The 20,984-nt window shown below is 44.8% G+C and overlaps 2 non-coding genes across 2 annotated transcripts; one reads left to right on the top strand and one right to left on the bottom strand.

The window, feature by feature from the left end:
- The first annotated feature begins 1,190 nt into the window (after positions 1 to 1,190).
- On the top strand, positions 1,191 to 1,362 carry LOC136380270 (small nucleolar RNA SNORA81). Its single transcript, XR_010746937.1, has one exon. It is a non-coding gene; the product is annotated as a small nucleolar RNA SNORA81 (small nucleolar RNA).
- A 6,347-nt stretch (positions 1,363 to 7,709) lies between these two features.
- On the bottom strand, positions 7,710 to 7,785 carry TRNAI-GAU (transfer RNA isoleucine (anticodon GAU)). The gene has a single exon. It is a non-coding gene; the product is annotated as a tRNA-Ile (tRNA).
- Between the last annotated feature and the right edge of the window lie 13,199 nt (positions 7,786 to 20,984).

The raw sequence follows: 20,984 nt of genomic DNA on the forward strand, positions 1-20,984 counted from the left end.
CAAATATTAACCTGTCAGAAAAACACATTAGGCCACCAGTGGGAGAACCAAGAAAGTACCAAACAAAAGAAGAACAATGTTGAAGTGTTAACTAGCTATATAACTCAAGAGTGTATCATCTCTAAAATAATCATCAAGTCTATGCCAATGCCATTGCTAAGAGTTTTTTACTTATTAGGGAATTTGATAAAAATTTAATATACCAAATATTCGTTCTCAATCTCTGGAGTCACCTGATACTGTCACAAAGTCCATAATCAAAGAGAAAAGTGGATGGCACTCGGACAAATGGCCCCACAGAGGGAAGGATTCTATCACAAACTTCCACAGGCATCTCCCATCAGATGCACCGGCCCACCTCTGAAGCTGCGTAAGCCCCTCCGCTAGCATCTCTGAAATGGTGGCACCACCCAGGGAACTTGTCAGTAATTCTAAAATTTCAGGACGCACTGAGACAGAAAACACTATAAAAGCTATCCCATACAGAACAAACAAGCACCCCAGTCTAATGTTCTACACTTTCCCCCTCCTGCCTTAGCAAAGCCTAAATACTGGTCCCATAAGACACTTTTTTTCACATACATAATCAATATTCCCTGCCATGTGATGACCAGTCTGTGCCGACAAATATCTCTCAATTCCTTTGTGACCAAAGCACAATGAATAGTTTCTAGCCTGGGATCAGAGATAAGCTGATTGACTCTGAAGATTTCCAAACCCTCAACCTCAACCTCTCATCAACTAGCCACACCCCCATGAAAATAACTGCTTCAGAAGGCATCATAAAGCACCTGCCTTCATTTGGCCAAAAGTGCAGCCAAGAAATCAAGAAGGACTTTTCTGTATAAGCACTGGGCTAAAACATCAGAGCCTGACCAGCCGGTGGCGCAGTGGATAGAGTGTCAGACTGGGATGCGGAGGACCCAGGTTCGAGATCCCGAGGTCGCCAGCTTGAGCGCAGGCTCCTCTGGTTTGAGCAAGGTTCACCAGCTTGGACCCAAGGTCGCTGGCTTGAGCAAGGGGTTACTCGGTCTGCTGAAGGCCCATGGTCAAGGCACATATGAGAAAGCAATCAATGAACAACTAAGGTGTTGCAATGAAAAACTGACGATTGATGTTTCTCATCTCTCTCTGTTCCTGTCTGTCTGTCCCTATCTATCCCTCTCTCTGACTCTCTCTCTGTCTCTATAAAAAAATAAAATAAAATAAAAAACTGCAGAAACTAGGATCACATCTTGGTTTCTGTAATAATGTCGGCAGAGTACATTGAAGAAGAAAAGAAACTGCACTAGATTATAACGACTGGGGTGGATTTCTTTCCTAACGTCCAGTGTCCTTTGTAGGAGATTTGGTGCAATGTCTTTAGAAGAAAATAAAAATTAAACAATTTTTTTAATCAGGCAGGTTTAGAGAACTATACCAACTAACAGTGAAATATAACTCAAAGAATAAGAGGAAAGAATATAAAATGCATTTTTTAAGTCATTGGTGGTAGAGTGCTTTATTAAAATAAGAGTATAAATGAACTTCTTATCTATTGAGTTAACTTTTAAAATAAATGGTAGCATAACAATGTAAATTCCAAAACTATATTCATTCTACATGTCAAAAACTCTTAATATGTCAAACCACAAGAACACACAAATAAGGGGAAATCACTACTAAAAGTTACTGGTACAATTAGACTTCAGTAGAGAAGAAAATTAACCTAGATCCACATCTTATACCAAACACTGTAATAAGGTCTAGGTAGATCAGCTAGCATTTAAAACACTAGAAAAGAGCAGAATGGCATATTTATCCCACTTGTGAAGGGGAAACTAACTTCTGTCCAAGAAAACACAGAATCGCAAAAGAGATGGTGTAGTTGATTATAAATATATAAACACTAATGAACAAGTTGTACACAACAAAATATAATGAAACAAAAAACCAACAATAACAGAATGGGTAAAGATGTAAAGTATAATGAAGAAAAGCTTATATGCAAACTATGTCAAATTGCTAAAATTACAAGATATCAACATTGAGGTTCAACTTGGTAAGAGTTTTAAGATTGTTTAGTTTTAAATATGCAAAAATATATATTAAAATCAAATCATCACATTCTCTACCTCCTGAAGTAAGCACATTAAAGCACTCAAGGCTACTGAACTAGCAGAAAAGTATTGTAACTGCAGTCTGGAGCCACAAGGTCTATCTACTTCCACATGTAAATTGACTCTTTCTACAGAGCAATTAAACTGTGACCTTTGACACAGTATTTCTCCTTTGGGTATAGACTCCAGGAACCCAAAAGGAATAGGGAAAAAAATTCATTCAGAAATATTCACGATCACTATTTATAACAGGAAAAAGTAGCAGTGGCCCCAAATAGGGGTGCTAAGAACCTGCGGCATATAAACACAACAGAATACTTGAACATTATTTAAAATGACAAGTTTATAAATTGTGTTAATGTGTATAGAACATATGTATAGAATTAAATATAATGTGCAAGGAAAAATACTGTTTATGAAAAAAAACACACGCTGATGACACGGAGGAAGGAGGAGAGGGAAAGGTGAGTCTGTACACTGACAAAGACCTGAAATGAGAAGGGAATATGTAAGTGGTTTTAGACAGATTTATTTAAGTCCTTGACTTTGGGACCCACAGCCTCACCTCCCATTACCTCCAGGCTTGGTCAAGAGTGGTGTTTCTCAAACTAATGTCATGAAGGACCAGGTTGTTTTATTTCTATATGAACTAGTCCTGCACGGGACTAGTTCCCAGCTCCAGCCAGATGTGAACTCACTCACACGTGTTAAGTCCCACAAAACCCAAATGAGTCTATATCCTGTTCATACAAATTAATACACTGCTCACACACTTGGATGTGGATACAGGTCATGTCTCTACAGAAATGTCTAAACACTTACTCTCAATGTTTGTACTTATCTCTTGGCACCAGTCAGCTGACTACACTTTGCGTAGCATTGGTCGACAGGTGGGTGAACTGCCCACGCCTTCAAGTGTCTCACTGTCAGGAAAGCATCACTTCAGGAACCTGATCAGGGACACCAGGACAGGCCTCAAGCCTACAGAGCAGCCCCATCAAAACCAGCTACCCGTGTCAGTACCTGCACAACCAGAGACTCCCAGGCCCCTCGCCTGTGTGCCTGTCCATGCTGCCAGCTGCTACCCAGGACCAAGTTCCACATCTCCCTGCTCATCCGCCTATGCTGACAGCCCTTAACCCCAAGCCCACTTCCATTTCACAGCTGTCAGAAGCCTGCTATGGGAAACCTATAGCTGTGAGAAACCCAAGTTCCTCCATTTGGGGCCACTACATTCAGAAGCTGAGCCACACAGTTGCTCCTTGAGAGCAGGAAAATTGTATCACATTCATTATAGAATTCCCAAAACAGTATCTCCTCCTCAGCAGGATTGAACAAACATTTATGGAATGAATGCCAAGTTCTGTGTAATCTGTCATTCGTTACATAGTTTAATCTCTCTCTTTCAAACTAGTCCTCAGTGCCCCCCTTTTTTTTTAATAGATACACAGACAGCAACATCAAGCTGTCCCTGTATATGCACTGACCAAGGATCGAATCAGCAACCTCTGCTCTTTGGGATCACACTCCAACCAACTGAACCATCCAGCCAGGGCTTAATTATTTTGTTGTTGTTGTTGTTGTTGTTGTTGATTGTATTTTAGAGAGGCAGAAAAGGAAGGGAGAAAGAGGGGGGTGCCAAGGGAAACATTCATTTGTTGTCCCACTCAGTCATGCTTCCCATGTATGCTCTTACAGGGGATCAAACCCTCAACCTTGTCATTTCAGGACAACACTAACCAATTGAGGTAACCAGCCAGGTCCTTCAGTGTCTTTTTAAAAATACTTCCTAGCATAGATTCCATTTCAAGTCTTTGGCATAACTAAATAACAAGGACTATCAAAGGAAAACTGATGGTCATGCACAGAAATACAGCCTGAGACACCAGCAGGAATACTGGCTTTTCTGGTTTGTTTGGCTAAAGTCTTAGCAACTTGGACACTTGAACCCCACTGTCCCAGCTCTCCTACCTTCTGTAACCAAGCCAGCCTCACATGGCTCTTTGAAACAGTGGCTGCCATCTTCACACCCCATCCCACCTTGGACCTGACTTTCAGAGGCCTCCCAGCCCAGAATGGCCCAAGTGTGTTTCTCTGTGCGTTCTTAGCTCAGTAAGATTTTAATAATCATTTTCATGATGCACTATACAGGAACCTGACCAAGACGCAAGACTTAATTTAGAAACCTGAAATCACAAGGAAGTCAAGAAATACCACTCAGAATTTCTCTAAGGCTTTATAATGATTCCCTTTGAAAATTTCTCCCAGCCCATGATCAACTATAAGAAAGAAGAGCCGCATTAGAAGTCCATGGGCTGTTTAAACCCACTCTTCAATGTGTTTCAATATACAGTGTGTCCGTAAAGTCATGGTGCACTTTTAACCGGTCACAGGAAAGCAACAAAAGACGATAGAAAAGTGAAATCTGCACCAAATAAAAGGAAAACCCTCCCAGTTTCTGTAGGATGATGTGGCAGCATGTGCGCATGCGCAGATGATGACGTAACACCATGTATACAGCGGAGCAGCCCGTGGCCATGCCAGTTAAGATGTGGATGGTACAGAGGAAAGTTCAGTGTGTTCTGTGGCTCGTGCAATGTGAATATCGGCACGTTTATAACGAAGCGCCACCACATAGGAATAACATACTACGTGGGATAAGCAGTTGAAGGAAACCGGCAGTTTGGTGGAGAAACCCCATTTTGGTAGACCATCAGTCAGTGATGACTCTGTAGAGGCTATACGGGATAGCTACCTAAGGAGCCCTAAAAAATCTGTGTGTGAGCCCACATTGAACTGCACTGAACAGGTATGAAAGTGGGAGCGTTTTCCTTTTATTTGGTGTAGATTTCACATTTCTATCGTCTTTTGTTGCTTTCCTGTGACGGGTCAAAAGTGCACCATGACTTTACATACACACTGTAGATACAATATAGCTATAGCCATTCATTTATTACTTTACATTGTAGTACCCTACATACTATTCAGAAGTAACAATAAGGGAGAAGTCATCTTTTCTTGTACAGCCTGTCATTTAACAGAATATCAAAAGAGTGGCAAATATAAAGGTCACATTTACAACATGTTTCAGAGTGGCCAGTGAACAGTCATTTTAAATAAAAATACACCGCATTGTCAATCAGTAGGTGTTCAGAGAATTTTGTTTACAATGGTGTGTTCCTGGAGACCAGCCTCCGCTGGAAGACAGGAAGGGTCAATGAGCCAGTGTGAGCATCGCATTCAGGAAACAGAGTTACCACGTAACACTTGTTTTTAGAACTGCAGAACAGTGTGGAAAACAAGCAGTCATTGCCACAAAGAGAAACATGATGTAGGTAGATGGAATCACAATAAATCCACGTACAGGACAAAGTACATACTGACACCCGCCAAGACTGACTCACACACTCATGCAAAGGAAAAGAACATGGTCTTTTCTTGAACAGTTTTAAAAAGAATAAAGGAAAAGAAAATGTTAACTATACTAGGTGCTTGTAATAGCGAAAGGAAGTAAGCTGAATGCCCAACAACAGATTTTTTTACTAATTTATCCATGAAATGTAACACTCCTCAGCCATTTAAAATTGACTTGTAGCTTGACCTGTGATGACCCAGTCAATAAAGCATCAACCTGAAACGGAGGTTGCCAGTTCAAAACCCTGCACTTAAAAAAAAACAAAAAACCCTGGACTTGCCCGATCAAGGCACATATGGGAGCTGATGCTTCCTTCTCCTCCCTCTTTTCTCTCTCTAAAATGAATAAAGTCTTTCAAAAAAATTAAAAATTGACTTGTGATGATTGTTTAGTGAGAGGTACTTTTCAGTAAAGAAAGCTGGTGCCAAAACTGTGTGTATGAGGCCCTGGCTAGTTGGCTCAGTGGTAGAGCATTAGCCTGGCGTGTGAAAGTCCTGGGTTCGATTCCCAGCCAGGGCACACGGGAGAAGCGCCCACCTGCTTCTCCACCCTTCCCCCTCTACTCTCTCTCTATTTCTCTCTTTTCCTCCCGCAGCCAAGACTCCACTGGAGCAAAGTTGGCCCAGGAGCTCAGGACAACTCCATTACCTCCACCTCAGGCACTAGAATGGCTCCAGCCACAATGGAGCAAAGCCCCAGATGGGCAGAGCATCGCCCCCTGGTGGGCATACGGATGGATCCCAGTCAGGCACATGCAGAAGTCTGTCTGACTGCTTCCTTGCTTCTAACTTCAGAAAAATACCAAAAAAAAACCCACAAAAAATCAAAACTGTGTGTATGATGTTATAATACATGTGACGTGTACACACTGCATGGCATGATGTTATCTCAGCATGGGGAGAAAACATAAGATTTTTTTCTTCGTGTTTTTTGGCGTTTTCTAATTTTTCTTCCAGAACAGTAAAATATTCCTTCATTGAATGTACTTAGAATCAAGTATATGTATATAGAATAGAACAGGCAGTCACTCCAATGTTCCCTTTTCTTCACCAAAGCTTTTCTTAGAATTCTGCAAACCAACTTCTCAGTACTAAGGTTCTGCACAGTCTCGTTGCTCAAAATGAAAGTACAGTCTGAAATAACCAGAAGATTATTTTGAAACATGTGGCCAAGGAAACTTGGGAACACACAAGTATAAGAGAGGAGACAAGGACTGTAATCTTGGGGGGCAGCCTAGAATGGGATTACAACAGAAAAATGTAACAAACCAAGGACACTTGTATTTCAGTTGGATGCCATCCGAGTTTACGGAAGGGGGCTGCCTGTGTGGAGTCTGGAAAAGAAGCCGTGACAGAGAACAATGCTGCACTATCGTCTCTGGGGGCAGGAGAAGCTGGTGGAGGTGTGGGGCAGGAGTTTAATCAGCAGACAGAGAGAAACGAGGCTGGTGCCCAGACAACATGGACATCCCAGTAAGGAGAGACAGAAAACAAGAAAGAGCTGGAGGAGACCATTTCCAGCGGTGATCAGAGGGAGCGAAGTCTGAGGGAGGATGGAGAGACCAGAGGGCTGGGACAGGGGATGGGGAGTGTAAGTATGAGGGGCAGGCAAGCCAAGTGGGAAGAGCACTCTAGTTAGATGAAAAAGTATGTGCAAAGGCCACACACAACTGCAAAGAAAGCTTAGCTAATTCTCAAAAAAAAAGAGAGAGAGAGAGAGGAAACCAGGATGCTAGAGTCAAGTGAGAGGGGAGAGGCAGCAGGTAAGGAGGGGAGAGGTCTCAGAGGCCAGCAGAATTGGTAGCACAGGCATGATAGGAGCTAGCGTTCTCTCTCACCGGGATGCAGAGCCACTGGAGGCTGTTAAAGTGAGAGGTGCCATAATCTTATCGACTTTTTTTTTTTTTTTTTTGTATTTTTCTGAAGTTGGAAACAGGGAGGCAGTCAGACAGACTCCCGCATGCGCCTGACTGGGATCCACCCGGCATGCCCACCAGGGGGCGATGCTCTGCCCATCTGGGGCATTGCTCTGTTGCAACCAGAGCCATTCTAGCTCCTGAGGCAGAGGCCACAGAGCCATCCTCAGCGCCCGGGCCAACTTTGCTCCAATGGAGCCTTGGCTGCAGGAGGGGAGGAGAGAGACAGAGAGGAAGGAGAGGGGGAGGGGTGGAGAAGTAGATGGGCGCTTCTCCTGTGTGCCCTGGCCGGGAATCGAACCCGGGACTCCTGCACATCAGGCCGATGCTCTACCACTGAGCCAACCGGCCAGGGCCTTGTCGACATTTTTAAAAGACCACTCTGGCCTGACCAGGCGATGGCGCAGTGGATAGAGCGTCGGACTGGGATGTAGAGGACCCAGGTTCGAGACCCCGAGGTCGCCAGCTTGAGCGCGGGCTCATCTGGTTTGAGCAAAAAGCCCACCAGCTTGAACCCAAGGTCACTGGCTCCAGCAAGGGCTTACTCGGTCTGCTGAAGGTCCATGGTCAAGGCACATATGAGAAAGCAATCAATGAACAACTAAGGTATTGCAACACGCAATAAAAAACAAATGATTGATGCTTTTCATCTCTCTCCGTTCCTGTCTGTCCCTGTCTATCTCTCTCTCTGATTCACTCTCTGTCTCTGTAAAATAAATAAATAAATTAAAAAAAAATTAAAAGATCATTCTGGCTCCTGGAGGAGAATAACGGAGAAGGGGGTGTCAGGGAATTGCTTACAAGGCGATTATATCTTCTAGACCCGTGCTGTCCCATGCAATAGTCACTGGCCACATGTAGATATTCAAATCTAAATTAGTTTTAATTAGGCTAAATTAAAAGTTCAGTATCTCAATAGCAATGGCCCCATTTCCAACTGCTTAATGGCCCCATGTGGCCAGGGGTTACTGCCCTGAACAGTGCAGGTCCAGCACAAGTCCATTATCACAGGAAGTTCTTACAGAGTGCCCTTGTCTGAACAAGGCAACATGGTGGCTTAGCCTGGGGGAGGTGTCCGGAGGCAGAGGGAAGGGGACTCATAACAGAGATAGGGAGACTAGGGCAGACTCAGGATATAATGTTAGGATAGAGCCTATAAGCCCAGAAGATAGATTAGACGTAGGAGTGCATGGAAAAGGGCTGAGTCAAGGACAACTCCTAACTGTTCTGACTCATTACTTCACCAGGCTGCCCACCTCTCTCTGCTCAGTCCTTGCTTTCATGAAGCAACCATCTGTCTATTAACTCAGCTTCTCGGGTCCTTCCATAACTGAATGGTAGCTATGAATACTCCAATGTACAGATCCCTGGGACATTCTGGCTCCTAGAGCAAACAGACAGACCATAGTTTCTAAATGCAAAATTAAGTATATAAAGATGGGAAGCAAATACGCAGTAAAAATGTAAAACGAGGTTCCAGGGCACCCAGGACGCAACCCATGAGAAAAGAAATATGGAAGAAAAAAAACACTATCCAAAACTTGGCTGGTGCTCAAGGAAAGACTCAACAGCTGACAAGTAGAACAGAACTACCAGATACAATATTTGCAAAATCCAAAATTTTGTTTTCAACAGCAAATCCACTGAAAGATACGTGCCTGCATAAGCTAAGTAGAAAACAGCAAATGCATCTCATCTCAAGATGGTGTAGGCCTATCATGGTTTATGAACAGATAAACCATGTTATGGCCATGAGTGCTACGAAAAATTACAGCCTGACCAGATGGTGGCGCAGTAGAGTGTCGACCTAGGACACTGAGGACCCAAGTTTGAAACCCCAAAGTAGCTAGCTTGAGCACAGCCTCCCCAGCTTGAGGGCGGGTTCATCCGGCTTGAGCACAGCCTCACTAGCTTGAGGGTGGGTTCATTCGGCTTGAGCACAGCCTCACCAGCTTGAGGGCGGGTTCATCCGGCTTGAGCACAGCCTCACTAGCTTGAGGGTGGGTTCATTCGGCTTGAGCACAGCCTCACCAGCTTGAGGGCGGGTTCATCCGGCTTGAGCACAGCCTCACCAGCTTGAGGGCGGGTTCATCCGGCTTGAGCACAGCCTCACCAGCTTGAGGTTAGGATTGGCTTGAGTGAGGGATAGGTTTAAGTATGGGATTGTAGACATGATCCCATGGTCACTGGCTTGAGCCCAAGGTAACTGGCTTGAGCAAGTGCTCACTGGCTCAGCTGGAGCCCCTAACCCTGTCAAGGCACATATGAGAAGCAATCAATGAACAACTAAAGTGACACAACTACAAGTTGATGCTTCTCGTCTCTATCACTTCCTGTCCATCCCTGTCTATCTGTCCTATCTTTCTCTCTCTCTATTTAAAAAAATTAGAAATATTAATGCAATAGGGGTCCTTCCAGCTTACTCCAACTTGGGGTGTTCCTCCGCCTTATTGCTGAATGGGCTAAATGCAGGGTCCAAACAGGTAGGTTTTGACATAATATAAAATTACTGTCCCACTGAGGCATCATTTGTTAACTTTTTCCCTAAGTATAAAACCAGATCTTTGGTCTCGGTGTCTGTAGCAGTAAGGACACTGTCACCGGACTAGTTGGGGATGGAAGGGCTCAGGCAGGGCACACTGAGCAGCTACTATAAGGCTCATATGAGCAAAATAAAAATCGCCAGAGGATGACGGCACTCAGGTGAGCGTCTGCAGCGGCCCCAAGGTGAAGCCACAGTGCACTGACATTGTTCCCAGCCTACAGCTTTAAACACAGGAAATGTGAAACCACCTTGTCAAAGGTAAAAACCTTTCACAGTCATGTCATGATTTCCTAAAAGAGGTGGCTTTCTTCAGGATGCGTCTCCCCTGACAAACTACATTATACATGAGGATTAGGTGTCCAGGCTAACCCATGAAAGCCCAGCACAATGAGCTAAACTTGAGAATGATAAAAGGCCTGAGCAGATCTCCCCCTAAAAATGTGGCCAGCACACTCATGCCCAAGGCTTTCGCTTCTGGGCGGAGCCTGACCCAGAATCACCAAGTACGGCATGTCTCTCATTGACAAAGCCAAGACCATACAAATCCCGTTTCACCTTCTTCTCAGAAGGATCCCTCCCACTATATCCCACAGAAGAAATGGGTAGCAATAAGGCAGCTTGGATCACAACCCTGCAAGGTGAGTTGGACAGCCAGAAAAAACAAGGTTCAGAGAAATTCAATGATGTTAAGGCGCTTGCTGAAGTCATATTGCCACTAAATAGTAAAGGGGTGGGGAGACTTGAACCCAGGCCAGTCTGCCCCACACCTGCTGCCTGGAGCAACTGAGAAGCAGATGTCCTCATGGTGCAGGACTGAGGTGGCCGTCTGTCAGCAAGCACACTCCATCATGGGGGCCTGGGGGAAAAAGCAGTTTGTTCTTTTTTTTTTTATTATTCATTTTTAGAGAGGAGAGAGAGAGACAGGAGAGAGAGTCAGAGAGAGAGAAGGGGGGAGGAGCTGGAAGCATCAACTCCCATATGTGTCTTGACCAGGCAAGCCCAGGGTTTCGAACCTGCGACCTCAGCATTTCCAGGTCAACGCTTTATCCCCTGCACCACCACAGGTCAGGCCAATTTCTTCTTTTTTTACAAGGCTGTTTCATCCCAAGAAAATAAAAGGGACAGGCGAAGGAGAGCCACTCCTCTCAAGTAAGGAGCCTTTGTCAGATGCTCTGCCACGCTTTCCTGTAGGGGAGGAGAGGGGCTTCAGCAGGCCCTGCCAGCTCCACTCCCCAAACCCAAAAGGGCCGCTGAAGCCCCTGGGAGGTGGCTGCTCCAGGCCGACAGGCCCCTGATAACCCAAGCTGCCGGGCTCCGAGATGCTGAAGTAGCTCCAGGGTTTGGTGACCCCACAATCCACCCACCCTCATCATGTCCAGCCACTGGATCTGTCTGTGGCCCTGCTCTGCTGGTGGGGGCGTGGAGAGAGAGCCCGCACCAGCTGAGGCTCCTTCCAAAGCCTCAGGCTGAAGACTGGATGGCAGAACATGCCGAATGGCCAGTCCAAAGGAGCAATTCAGCAGTTGTTCTCAAAGGGTACAATACAGGAATTACTTCCACGGCCACCTGCAGTGCCCCCGTCCCATTCCTTACCTTCTGGCCCATATGTTCTCTTTCCTCTTGGCCAGTGAACCCGCTAATCCCATTAACAGATCGCCAAACCCAATTCTAAGAACTGCTGGGGACAGAAGCATCTATGTCAGCGGTTCTCAACCTGGGGGTCGCGACCCCCAGGTTGAGAACCGCTGATCTATGTCCAGGTACCACTTTACAGCCACACCCAAAGAACTAACGAGGACTTAAAAAGCAACACTTGGTTTGATTAGGAGAAAGGTTTCACAATTGCAACTCACTCACAAGAACCATTAACCTCTGGACCTATCGCCCATGTAGTTAACAAGGGGCAAATTTCCTCTAGTGTGATTTTATTTCTTAAAACAGTAAGATTTCAATGTATTCCATCTAGAAGTATATGTGCAACATGATTTTCTGTTCAAATTTCTAGCTCCTAGAAAAAAATGCTACCACAGGCTCCCGAGTTTCTCTAGAATTGAGCCAATCAATAGGATGGCAAGAGGCACGTGCCAGTCACTGCTTCCTCTACAACTTAGGGGAAAAGGTCCCAGGAGCAAAGAGGAGGGGCCCTGGGGACTTTCAAAAGGAAGGGCCATTCACCAGCCTGCCTCCCGCTGAGCTCCATCCCAGGCTCGTTTTCCCAGTGGGCATGCAGGACTTGCCCACTTGCATTTGACCATCTCACCTTCTTCATTTACATCCTGATTCACTCTCCCTCAAGCTACAAAGTGTGAAGTCATCTTTAACTCCTCCCACTCCTTCACCACTGCATATTCTATCACCAAGTTGGACCATACTGTTTATGGAAATTTCTATTGAGTTTATTTCTACACCCAACCACTTGTATTCCTCACTGTCATCATCCTGTTGAAAGCACACCCTGTATAATATTACCAGAGATTCCTTCCTAGTTGAATTCCTATTCAATCTCCCCACCTCCCAACCAACTATTTCTCATTCCACTTCTAGAACAGCCGCACTGTTTAAAACTTTAATATCTACATGTGCTTCAGGGTCTAACCTCATGACACATCAGGCCTAAGTCCCATCTCTGCCACATACCAGTCTTAGAACACGTTCTTGAACAGCTACGTACCTAACCTCTGACTCTCAGCTTTCTCATCTATAAAACAGGGCAGCAATACTAATTATCATTTATAAACCAATTATTACTGTAATTATATGAGACAATATATATATCAATAAAAGTACCTAGTACAGTGTTTGACTCTTAATATACTCAAAATTGGTGCTTACACTCCAAATGAAAGAAAGATCCATGTCATATTCTCCCTGTGGTCCTTGGTCTCCTTCCTAAGTACTCACACCATCCCTTCCCCCACAGCACCTAGCACAGTGCTGGGTATATATATAGTAGGCTTTAAATAAGCATTAACATTTTCCAATATATAAAAAACAAAATGTTTTATTTTCAATATTATCACAGGAAGCATATACTGTGCACCTCAAGCAACATGTCTAATCTGGTGGCCTGTCCAGAGTCATTAAATTCTTGTCATGACTGCATTGTCCTGCTGTTCTAACCCTAAAAATAGGAGCTGTTGTTCTCATCTTCCCTGTGCATGGGGACAAGGGGAGTCCTTGACTGATCACTCATAATACTGAACGTGCTTGGGCTACATCCACAGAGACCAGCCTTCTTGTCACCTGCCTGAGGGACACCAGGTGTAATCACATCTACCAAGACCCCCTGGGCACCTAGCATCACAACACACAAAACACTCGCGTGTTCCCAAGACCCCTTTTCCTGCCTTCTCAAGAGTCAAGTTTATGACTCGTCAGAAAACATAAAATAAAGAACACAATATTGGCTTTTTATGCCAAAATACATGGTGATGATTTTTTTAAAACTAGGAAAAAAAAAAAGATGCAGCCTACTAGACATAGTTTTACAAATGGCAGACTTTTCAGTCCTCTCTTTTCCTTTTTAATCTCAAAGACCTCAGCTATTCCACATCTACAGCAATCAGTATCCTGACCATGATGAATATGGACAACGTGCTTTGAAAGCTCAGGAAAATGAATGTCCAGCTCTGCTGGGGAGGGAGAAGGGAGTTCACAGTATAAGGACTGGTAGGGTTCTCCTGCGGGGGTACAAGGGGCTGAGGGGGTGGGAGCAGGAACTCTAGGCTGAGCATAGAGCCTGTGAGGAACACAGCGGCCTCTGTGCCAAATGGAACGTAACCAGACGGCAGGTGCTAAGTGACAACACTGGCTAGGAAAGCTGGATCAAGATGTGTTATGTTAGAAAAGTCTGAATGGTGCCGTTGAAAACTTCTAGACAGGGAAATAATAGGATAAGACACGTGTTTCAGAAAAACAACTGAGAGTACAATGTGACAGACAGGAAGGGAGGCAAGGTGGTCAATGAAGAGGCTTCTGCAAGAGTGCAGGCAAGAAGTGATGAGGGCTTGTACCCTAGCAGTGGAGGACAGAGGACAGACCTGGGCACCTGGTCACGAGTGAGATATGACATAAAAGAGATGGAGGTACACCAGGTTCACAACAGCATTTTTCACAATAGCCAAAAGGCAAAAGCAACCCAAGTGTCCATCAACAGATGAATGAGGAAACAAAATGTGGTACACACATATAATGGAATATTATTCTGCTTTAAAAGGGAAGCAAATTGCCCAACCAGGCGATGGCACAGTGGATAGAGCTTCGGACTGGGATGTAGAGGACCCAGGTTCGAGACCCCGAGGTGGCCAGGTTGAGCGCAGGCTCATCTGGTTTGAGCAAAGCTCACCAGCTTGGACCCAAGGTCTGCTGTAGCCCCATGGTCAAGGCACATATGAGAAAGCAATCAATGAACAACTAAAGTGCCACAACGAAAAACTGATGATTGACGCTTCTCATCTCTCTGCGTTCCTGTCTGTCCATCGCTCTCTCTGACTCTTGCTCTTTCTCTGTAAAAAAATTAATTAATTAAAATAAAAGGGTAGCAAATTCCAACACATACTACAACATGAGAACCTTAAAAACATTATGGTACATAAGCCTGACCAGGCGGTGACACAGTGAATAGAGCGTTGAACAGGGATGCAGAGGACCCAGGTTCGAAACCCCGAGGTCGCCAACTTGAGCACAGGGTCACTGGCTTGAGCATGAGATCATAGACATGACCCCATGGTCGCTGGCTTGAGCCCAAAGATCGCTGGCTTGAAGCCCAAGGTTACTGACTTGAGCTAGGGGTCACTCACTCTGGTGTAGCCCCGCAGTCAAGGCACATATGAGAAAGCAATCAATGAACAACTAAGGTGTTGCAACGAAAAACTAATGATTGATGCTTCTCATCTCTCACCATTCCTGTCTGTCTGTCCCTATCTATCCCTCTCTCTGACTCTCTCTGTCTCAGTCACACACACACACACACAAAGACCTGGACTTGGAGCCTGGACTGCAGAGGAGTAAGTGCTAACAGGACACAGACAGATGGACAAAGCTAAACCCTAAGCCTGGAGCAGGGGAAGCCAAGATAAAATCCGACTTACACCCCAGAATTTCCAAAAGACTCCAGAACTGGCAGCCCCCAGTAACTCTGGAAGTTGGGGTAAAACAAGGACAAACATAAGAAGGAAGGGTTGGAAATCTATCCAGGTAGCAGCCAGAGCCCCAGAGCCTATCCCACTCCGAGCAAATCACTGGAGGTCTGTTCTAAAGCAGGTAGAAACACAGAACGTGGGTTTGTAGGACAATGGCCTTAGTTAAGAATAGGAGTTCCATCCTGACTGAACAGGGACTTAGAGGTGTAGGTGATTACATGTGCATCGGTACAGATTGAGTCAGAAAATACAAACTAGTCCAGGTGTTTCAGGCAAGAAGGGATGTAATACAGGGAACTGGAGGCTTACAAATCCTGGGAGGAGCTGTGTGAGTCAAGGTCAGAGAAACCACCACCGTGTGCAGGAAATCAAGATGCACAAACAGCGCAAAGAGCTGCTGATGATCTCAGCCTCCCCACGACTAGACTTTGAGTCCCACAAGAACTAGGAAAACCCCGCATCTGCCACGTGCCAGAACTGCAGTAGCAATCGTAGCTTCTTCTCTTCTCCTTCTGAATCTCTCACTGGTAGATTCAAAAATCAAAATCCTGCTCTCAAAGGTGCCCATGTTGCCAGCTCCTGCAACATAAGAAACCGCATAGGAAACCGCATAGGAAAGCAGGGACAGGATGGAGAACCAGAGACAACACCAGCCAGTGTCCACATCCAGAGGCTGAGACCGTCTCCGTCCACTTCTCCCACTCAGCTCCCTGAGCACTGGCACACAGGCGTCCACTTCCCAGGCAACCGGTGACCAGTGGTCGAAGCAAAGACAGTGTGATGCTCACGGTTCCCCACAGAAACAGCGCAGCCAGGTCACACTACAGGGAAGCTCCCAGGCAACAGGATAAATTCTCACCTCTGAGAGAGCCAACAGCTCCGTCTGAGTAGTTGCAAATTTTTTCAAAAGGAGTCAAATTTCTACATTTTAATTTGCTTCAAAAAGAATATATGAGACATATGACATTTCAGGTTGAGCTAAGATAACAACCAACTCCTCAATCACTACACGTGTGAAAACATGAACCCAGGGAGGCCACAGTGCAGGAGGGGTATGCCAAGGGAAGAGCCAGTTAGTGTACATTTCCTGCCTAAACTCTAGCACTCTGGTTTTCAAAGTATGACCTGGGAACCCTGTAATGCCCCCAAGATCCTTCAAGTAATCTGCAAGGTCAAGCTGTTTTCATAACACAAATTTCTTTGTTTTTTTCACTCTCTTTCTCTCGTGAGCATACAATGGAATTTTTTAGTCTTCATGGCATCTAATGACATCACCATTCAAATAGCTAAGGAAATGGAAGCTGTTTTAAATATTTCTGTCTTAATTTCTAATATGCTAACTATTAATAGAAACCATATAATAGCTCTTTGGGGTCCAAAATTCAGGAGTAGAGAAGAGCCAAAGAGCTTGAGAATCATTGCTATAAAACCACTTTTTAGTTAACTGCTTTGGGCAGGGACTTTTGATATGTGAAACTAACTCGACTTCGTTTAGGTTTACATCTTCAAAGAAAAAACCATCTGTACTTCCTAAATTTTGCTTTACTATCTTATATCAGTTTCTGTTTATCCATTAGGATCATGACTTTTTCCACATAAATACTAAATTAAATTATTCTCCTCCAAGTAAGCACTATGATGGCAAGTCTCACTCCCTGGAAGGTAGCATGCATAGCGCAATAATAAAAAGCAGATTCTATGGGAACTCAAACAGATATTACACACCAATGATCACGGCAGCTTTACTCACAACAGCCAAATGGTGGAAACAACCCAAATGTCCATCAACAGAGAAATGCATAAAACAATGTGGTACACACATACAGAGGAATACTACTCAGCCTTAAAAATAAAGAAAATTCTGGCCTTGGTCGGCTGGCTCAGTGGATAAAATGTCAGCCCATGTATGGACGTCCATGGTTTGATCCCATTCAGGGCACACAAGAGAAGCGGCCATCTGCTACTCTCCCCCACATACTTCCCCTTCTCTCCCTCTTCCCCTCCTGTAGCCAGTGGATTGGTTGGTCCAAGCATCACTGGCTTGAGGCACTAAAAATAGCTCGATTAATTCTAGCATCTGCCCCCACCAGGTGGGTCCTAGTCAGGGTGCTGCTGGGAGTCTGTCTCAGTTTCCCCTCATAAATAAATAAATAAATATTCTAATGCATACTACAACATGGATGAACCCTGAAGAAATGCTAAACAAAATAAATCAGACACAAAAGGTCAAATACTGTGTGATACCACTTACATGAAGAGCCTAGAATAGACAGAAAATACAAGGGTGGTTACATGAATAGCCTAGAATAGACAGAAAATAAAAGGGTGGTTACCAGGTATGGCTGAAAGGGGGATGTTATAAACAACAAATAACACTTTCATGGCTCTTATCGCTGAGGAAATCCCAAGAGTTTTAAGAGGTCTGTGCCGAGAACAAAGACCAAATGTACATTCCTTATTATAAAGACACAGTATCACAGAAGGGTTTACTGAGCCCCTGATACGAAGTTTTCCTACAAGCAGATGACCTCCAAGCCTTTCCCAGCAGTTATCTAAAGCAGCCACTCCCATGATGCCCCGTCCATCCGTCCATCCACCAGAGCTGGGCAAAGACTACCAGGAAAGCAGAGAATCAACAGTAACATCTCAACATCACAAAAACATCTCAGAGCTTTGAAGAATGGGAGAAAAGCTCCTTTTTACCAAATAGTGCTGACTGATGCTGGGAGGGAAGAGGTGTGGGGACATTGATTATGCTGGTCTCACATCCTCCCAAGCCACCTTTTTGGTGTGTCAAGCTGCTTGCCTTGGCGGGTGTGGCCTGTCGTCTTAGTCTCCCTGCACCAGGGTCTCACCCTTCTCAGCCTCTCCAGCACACATTCAAACCTGAGAGAGTGAGGGCATTTCACCCCTGGAGCACCCTTGACCAATGGGAGCCAGAAGATAAAACTCCCCTCTTCCATGTCTGAGGTGCATGATGCAGAGGTACATTCAATAGTTCAAGTCCGCGCACGATCAAGCATCAGTGGCCCCGTGGTAGGCGGCTCCATCACTCACTCTTGGGTTGGCTTTCCTTCATTCCCTTTGTCATTGTTCCCATGGATGTTCTTCCACCTCCGTTCCCTGGATATCTATCCAAAATAAACTGCCTGAGTCTAAGCTGGCCTCCACCTTCCAGTTGACCTCAGCTAAGACCAGACATAAGATAAGCTCTCCACCCAGACAGGTGGGGAGGGAGCATGTAAGCACACGAAGGGCCCGGCTCCTCCCGTACCTAATACTTGCTACGAGGCTTCACACCTACTTGATGTTTTAAAACTATCAGTTAAATGGGTAAAAGAAAATAAAAATAACAGTGAACTATGAAAACAGACTATAACTAACTGCTCTGGTGTATGACACAGACTCTAAGTAATAACGGAGGCTTCAGAGGAAAGGATGAAGTGAGAAGCAGAAAGGGAAAGGTGAGGAAGAGCCAGAAAGATGATCAAGAGGGGAAGGTGGTCCTGGAAAAGGAAATGAATCTCAACACGTTAAACACACAGAGTCTGGCCTGCATGGAGCTGGAGACAGAGGGTAGACGGGGGAAAGTGCATTGTGGTGAAGCAGGGGCCCAACAGCACAAGGGAATGATGTAAATGGTACATGGTGGTCCCTGCAGATGTGTGAGCAGACGTGTGAACCCATTTCCTCACTTCGCCACACTGAACTTTCTGCACAGGCCCTGACAACCACTCAGGCTCAACCATGACTGACTCAGGTATTTTTTTTCTTTCTACAGTGATTGCCAACTGGCCAGGCACACTTAACATATTAATTTATTTAACCCACAAAACAACCTCACGTGGTAGGTGCTATTATTTCTTTTTATTTTTTTAGGAGAGACAGGAAGGGGGAAAGAGACAGAGAGGAAGTAGAGAAAGAAGCATCAACTCACAGTTGCTTCAGTTTGGTTATTCATTGATTCCTTCTCAAATAAGCCTTGACCAGGGACAAGGTAGGGGGGCTCAAGCTGAGCCAGTGACCCATTGATTAAGTCAATGACCCTGGGCTTCAAGCCGTCAACCACAGGATCATGTCCATAATCCCATGCTCACGCCAGCAAGCCCACACTCAAAGCAGCTATCTCAGGGTTTCGAACCTGGGATCTCACATCCCAGATCAACACTATCCACTGTGCTACCAACAGTCAGGCAAGATAGATCCTATTATTGACCTCATTTTACATATGGAGAAACTGAGGCACATAGAAGTTACATAACTGGGTGACAGAGCTAAGACTCTCCCTCTCTCTATCACATCTGTCCCCCACAATCAATAAAGTCACCACATTCTACATAACCTCACATGATTTCTTTTTCAAAGTGTCTCACATGTTGTGGCCTTGACAGTTTCAGAACCTGTAACCACATGTAATGCATACATTTCCTAGACATTCATTGAGTTCCTGGTATATACATCAGATGCTGGGCAGGCTACTATGGACACAAGATGTCCTCACTCTCCAGAAAGGTCACATTACAGATCTTGCAAAATGAGCCAAGTGCCCTGGCTGGGTAGCTCAGTTGGTTTGGTCAGAGCATCATGCCCATATGCCAAGGCTGTAGGTTCAATCCCCAGTCCAAGCACATATAAGAATCAACCAATGAATGCATAAATAAATGAAACAACAAATCGATGTTTCTCCCCTCCCCCCTTTCTCTCTCGTTCTCACTCTTCTCTCCCCCTTCCTCTCTCTAGAACAGTGGTTCTCAACCTGTGGGTCGCGACCCTGGCGGGGGTCGAACGACCCACAGGTTAAGAACCGCTACTCTAGAATCAATCAAATTTTTTTAAAAAAAAAACAAGTCACAGAGAGGTGAACCCATCAGTCAAGGTGGCAAAGTGGGCCCAGGATGAAACCAAACTGGCAGATGGAAAAACAAATTCTCACTCATCCCAGGGGAATTGTTACTGAGCACCTGCTGTGTGCTAAGCCTGAGAAGGTGAGAGAAAAGGAAGGACAGGGACACTGGTATGAGTTGTGCCATCCCACTCAACACACCAACCAAGGGGAAAGGTGAAGCACAGCAAAGGTGGTCACATCATCCCTCAGATGTGAAAGATACATAATAAAAATTTACCAATTCAATCCTTCTCTCACACTTTTTAAAAATTCATTTTTAGAGAAAGAGAGAGAAAAAAGGGGTGGGGGAGCAGGAAGCATCAACTCCATACGTGCCTTGACCGGGCAAGCCCAGTGTTTTGAACTGGCGACCTCAGTGTTCCAGGTCGACACTTTATCCACTGCGCCACCACAGGTCAGGCTCCTCTCACACTTTAAATCACACAACTTTCAGTAGCTTCCCACAACTGACTACAGGTGTAGAATCAAGATCCTGTTCCAGGTATTCAAGGACCCCATCTTCTACTCTCTACCTGGTTCTCACTCACTTCTTATATAAGAAAATAAGAAAATAATATTCACACTTTATGTTTACACATGTGATTTACCTTGCTTGGAATGTTGGTCTCCTTTATTTCTATCCATCTCTATCTATGACCTTTTTCAAAAGTGCCTAAAGCAAGGATGATAACTATTTTTTTCACTCAAACAGCTTTGGTCTCTTCTCTACAACAATCCCATAGCACTTGTGGATAAGCTTCTAACTGTGTTTGGCACCAATGAACTTTACAGCCATGCCTGTATGGGTTGGCACATGGCAGGTGCTCAAGAAGCCTCGTTAAATTCATGATGAAGTGTTAAGTAAGTACCATAGGAAAAGATCTCGTATTATCATGCACTGTGCTTTAATAAAATGTATCATAAAACTTCTTTCTCTTCCTCCCTGAAACAGATAATGAAATATACTGATTCATCAGTCTTGTA

Source organism: Saccopteryx leptura, chromosome 8 (genome assembly GCF_036850995.1).
Source record: "Saccopteryx leptura isolate mSacLep1 chromosome 8, mSacLep1_pri_phased_curated, whole genome shotgun sequence".
NCBI lineage: Eukaryota > Metazoa > Chordata > Mammalia > Chiroptera > Emballonuridae > Saccopteryx > Saccopteryx leptura.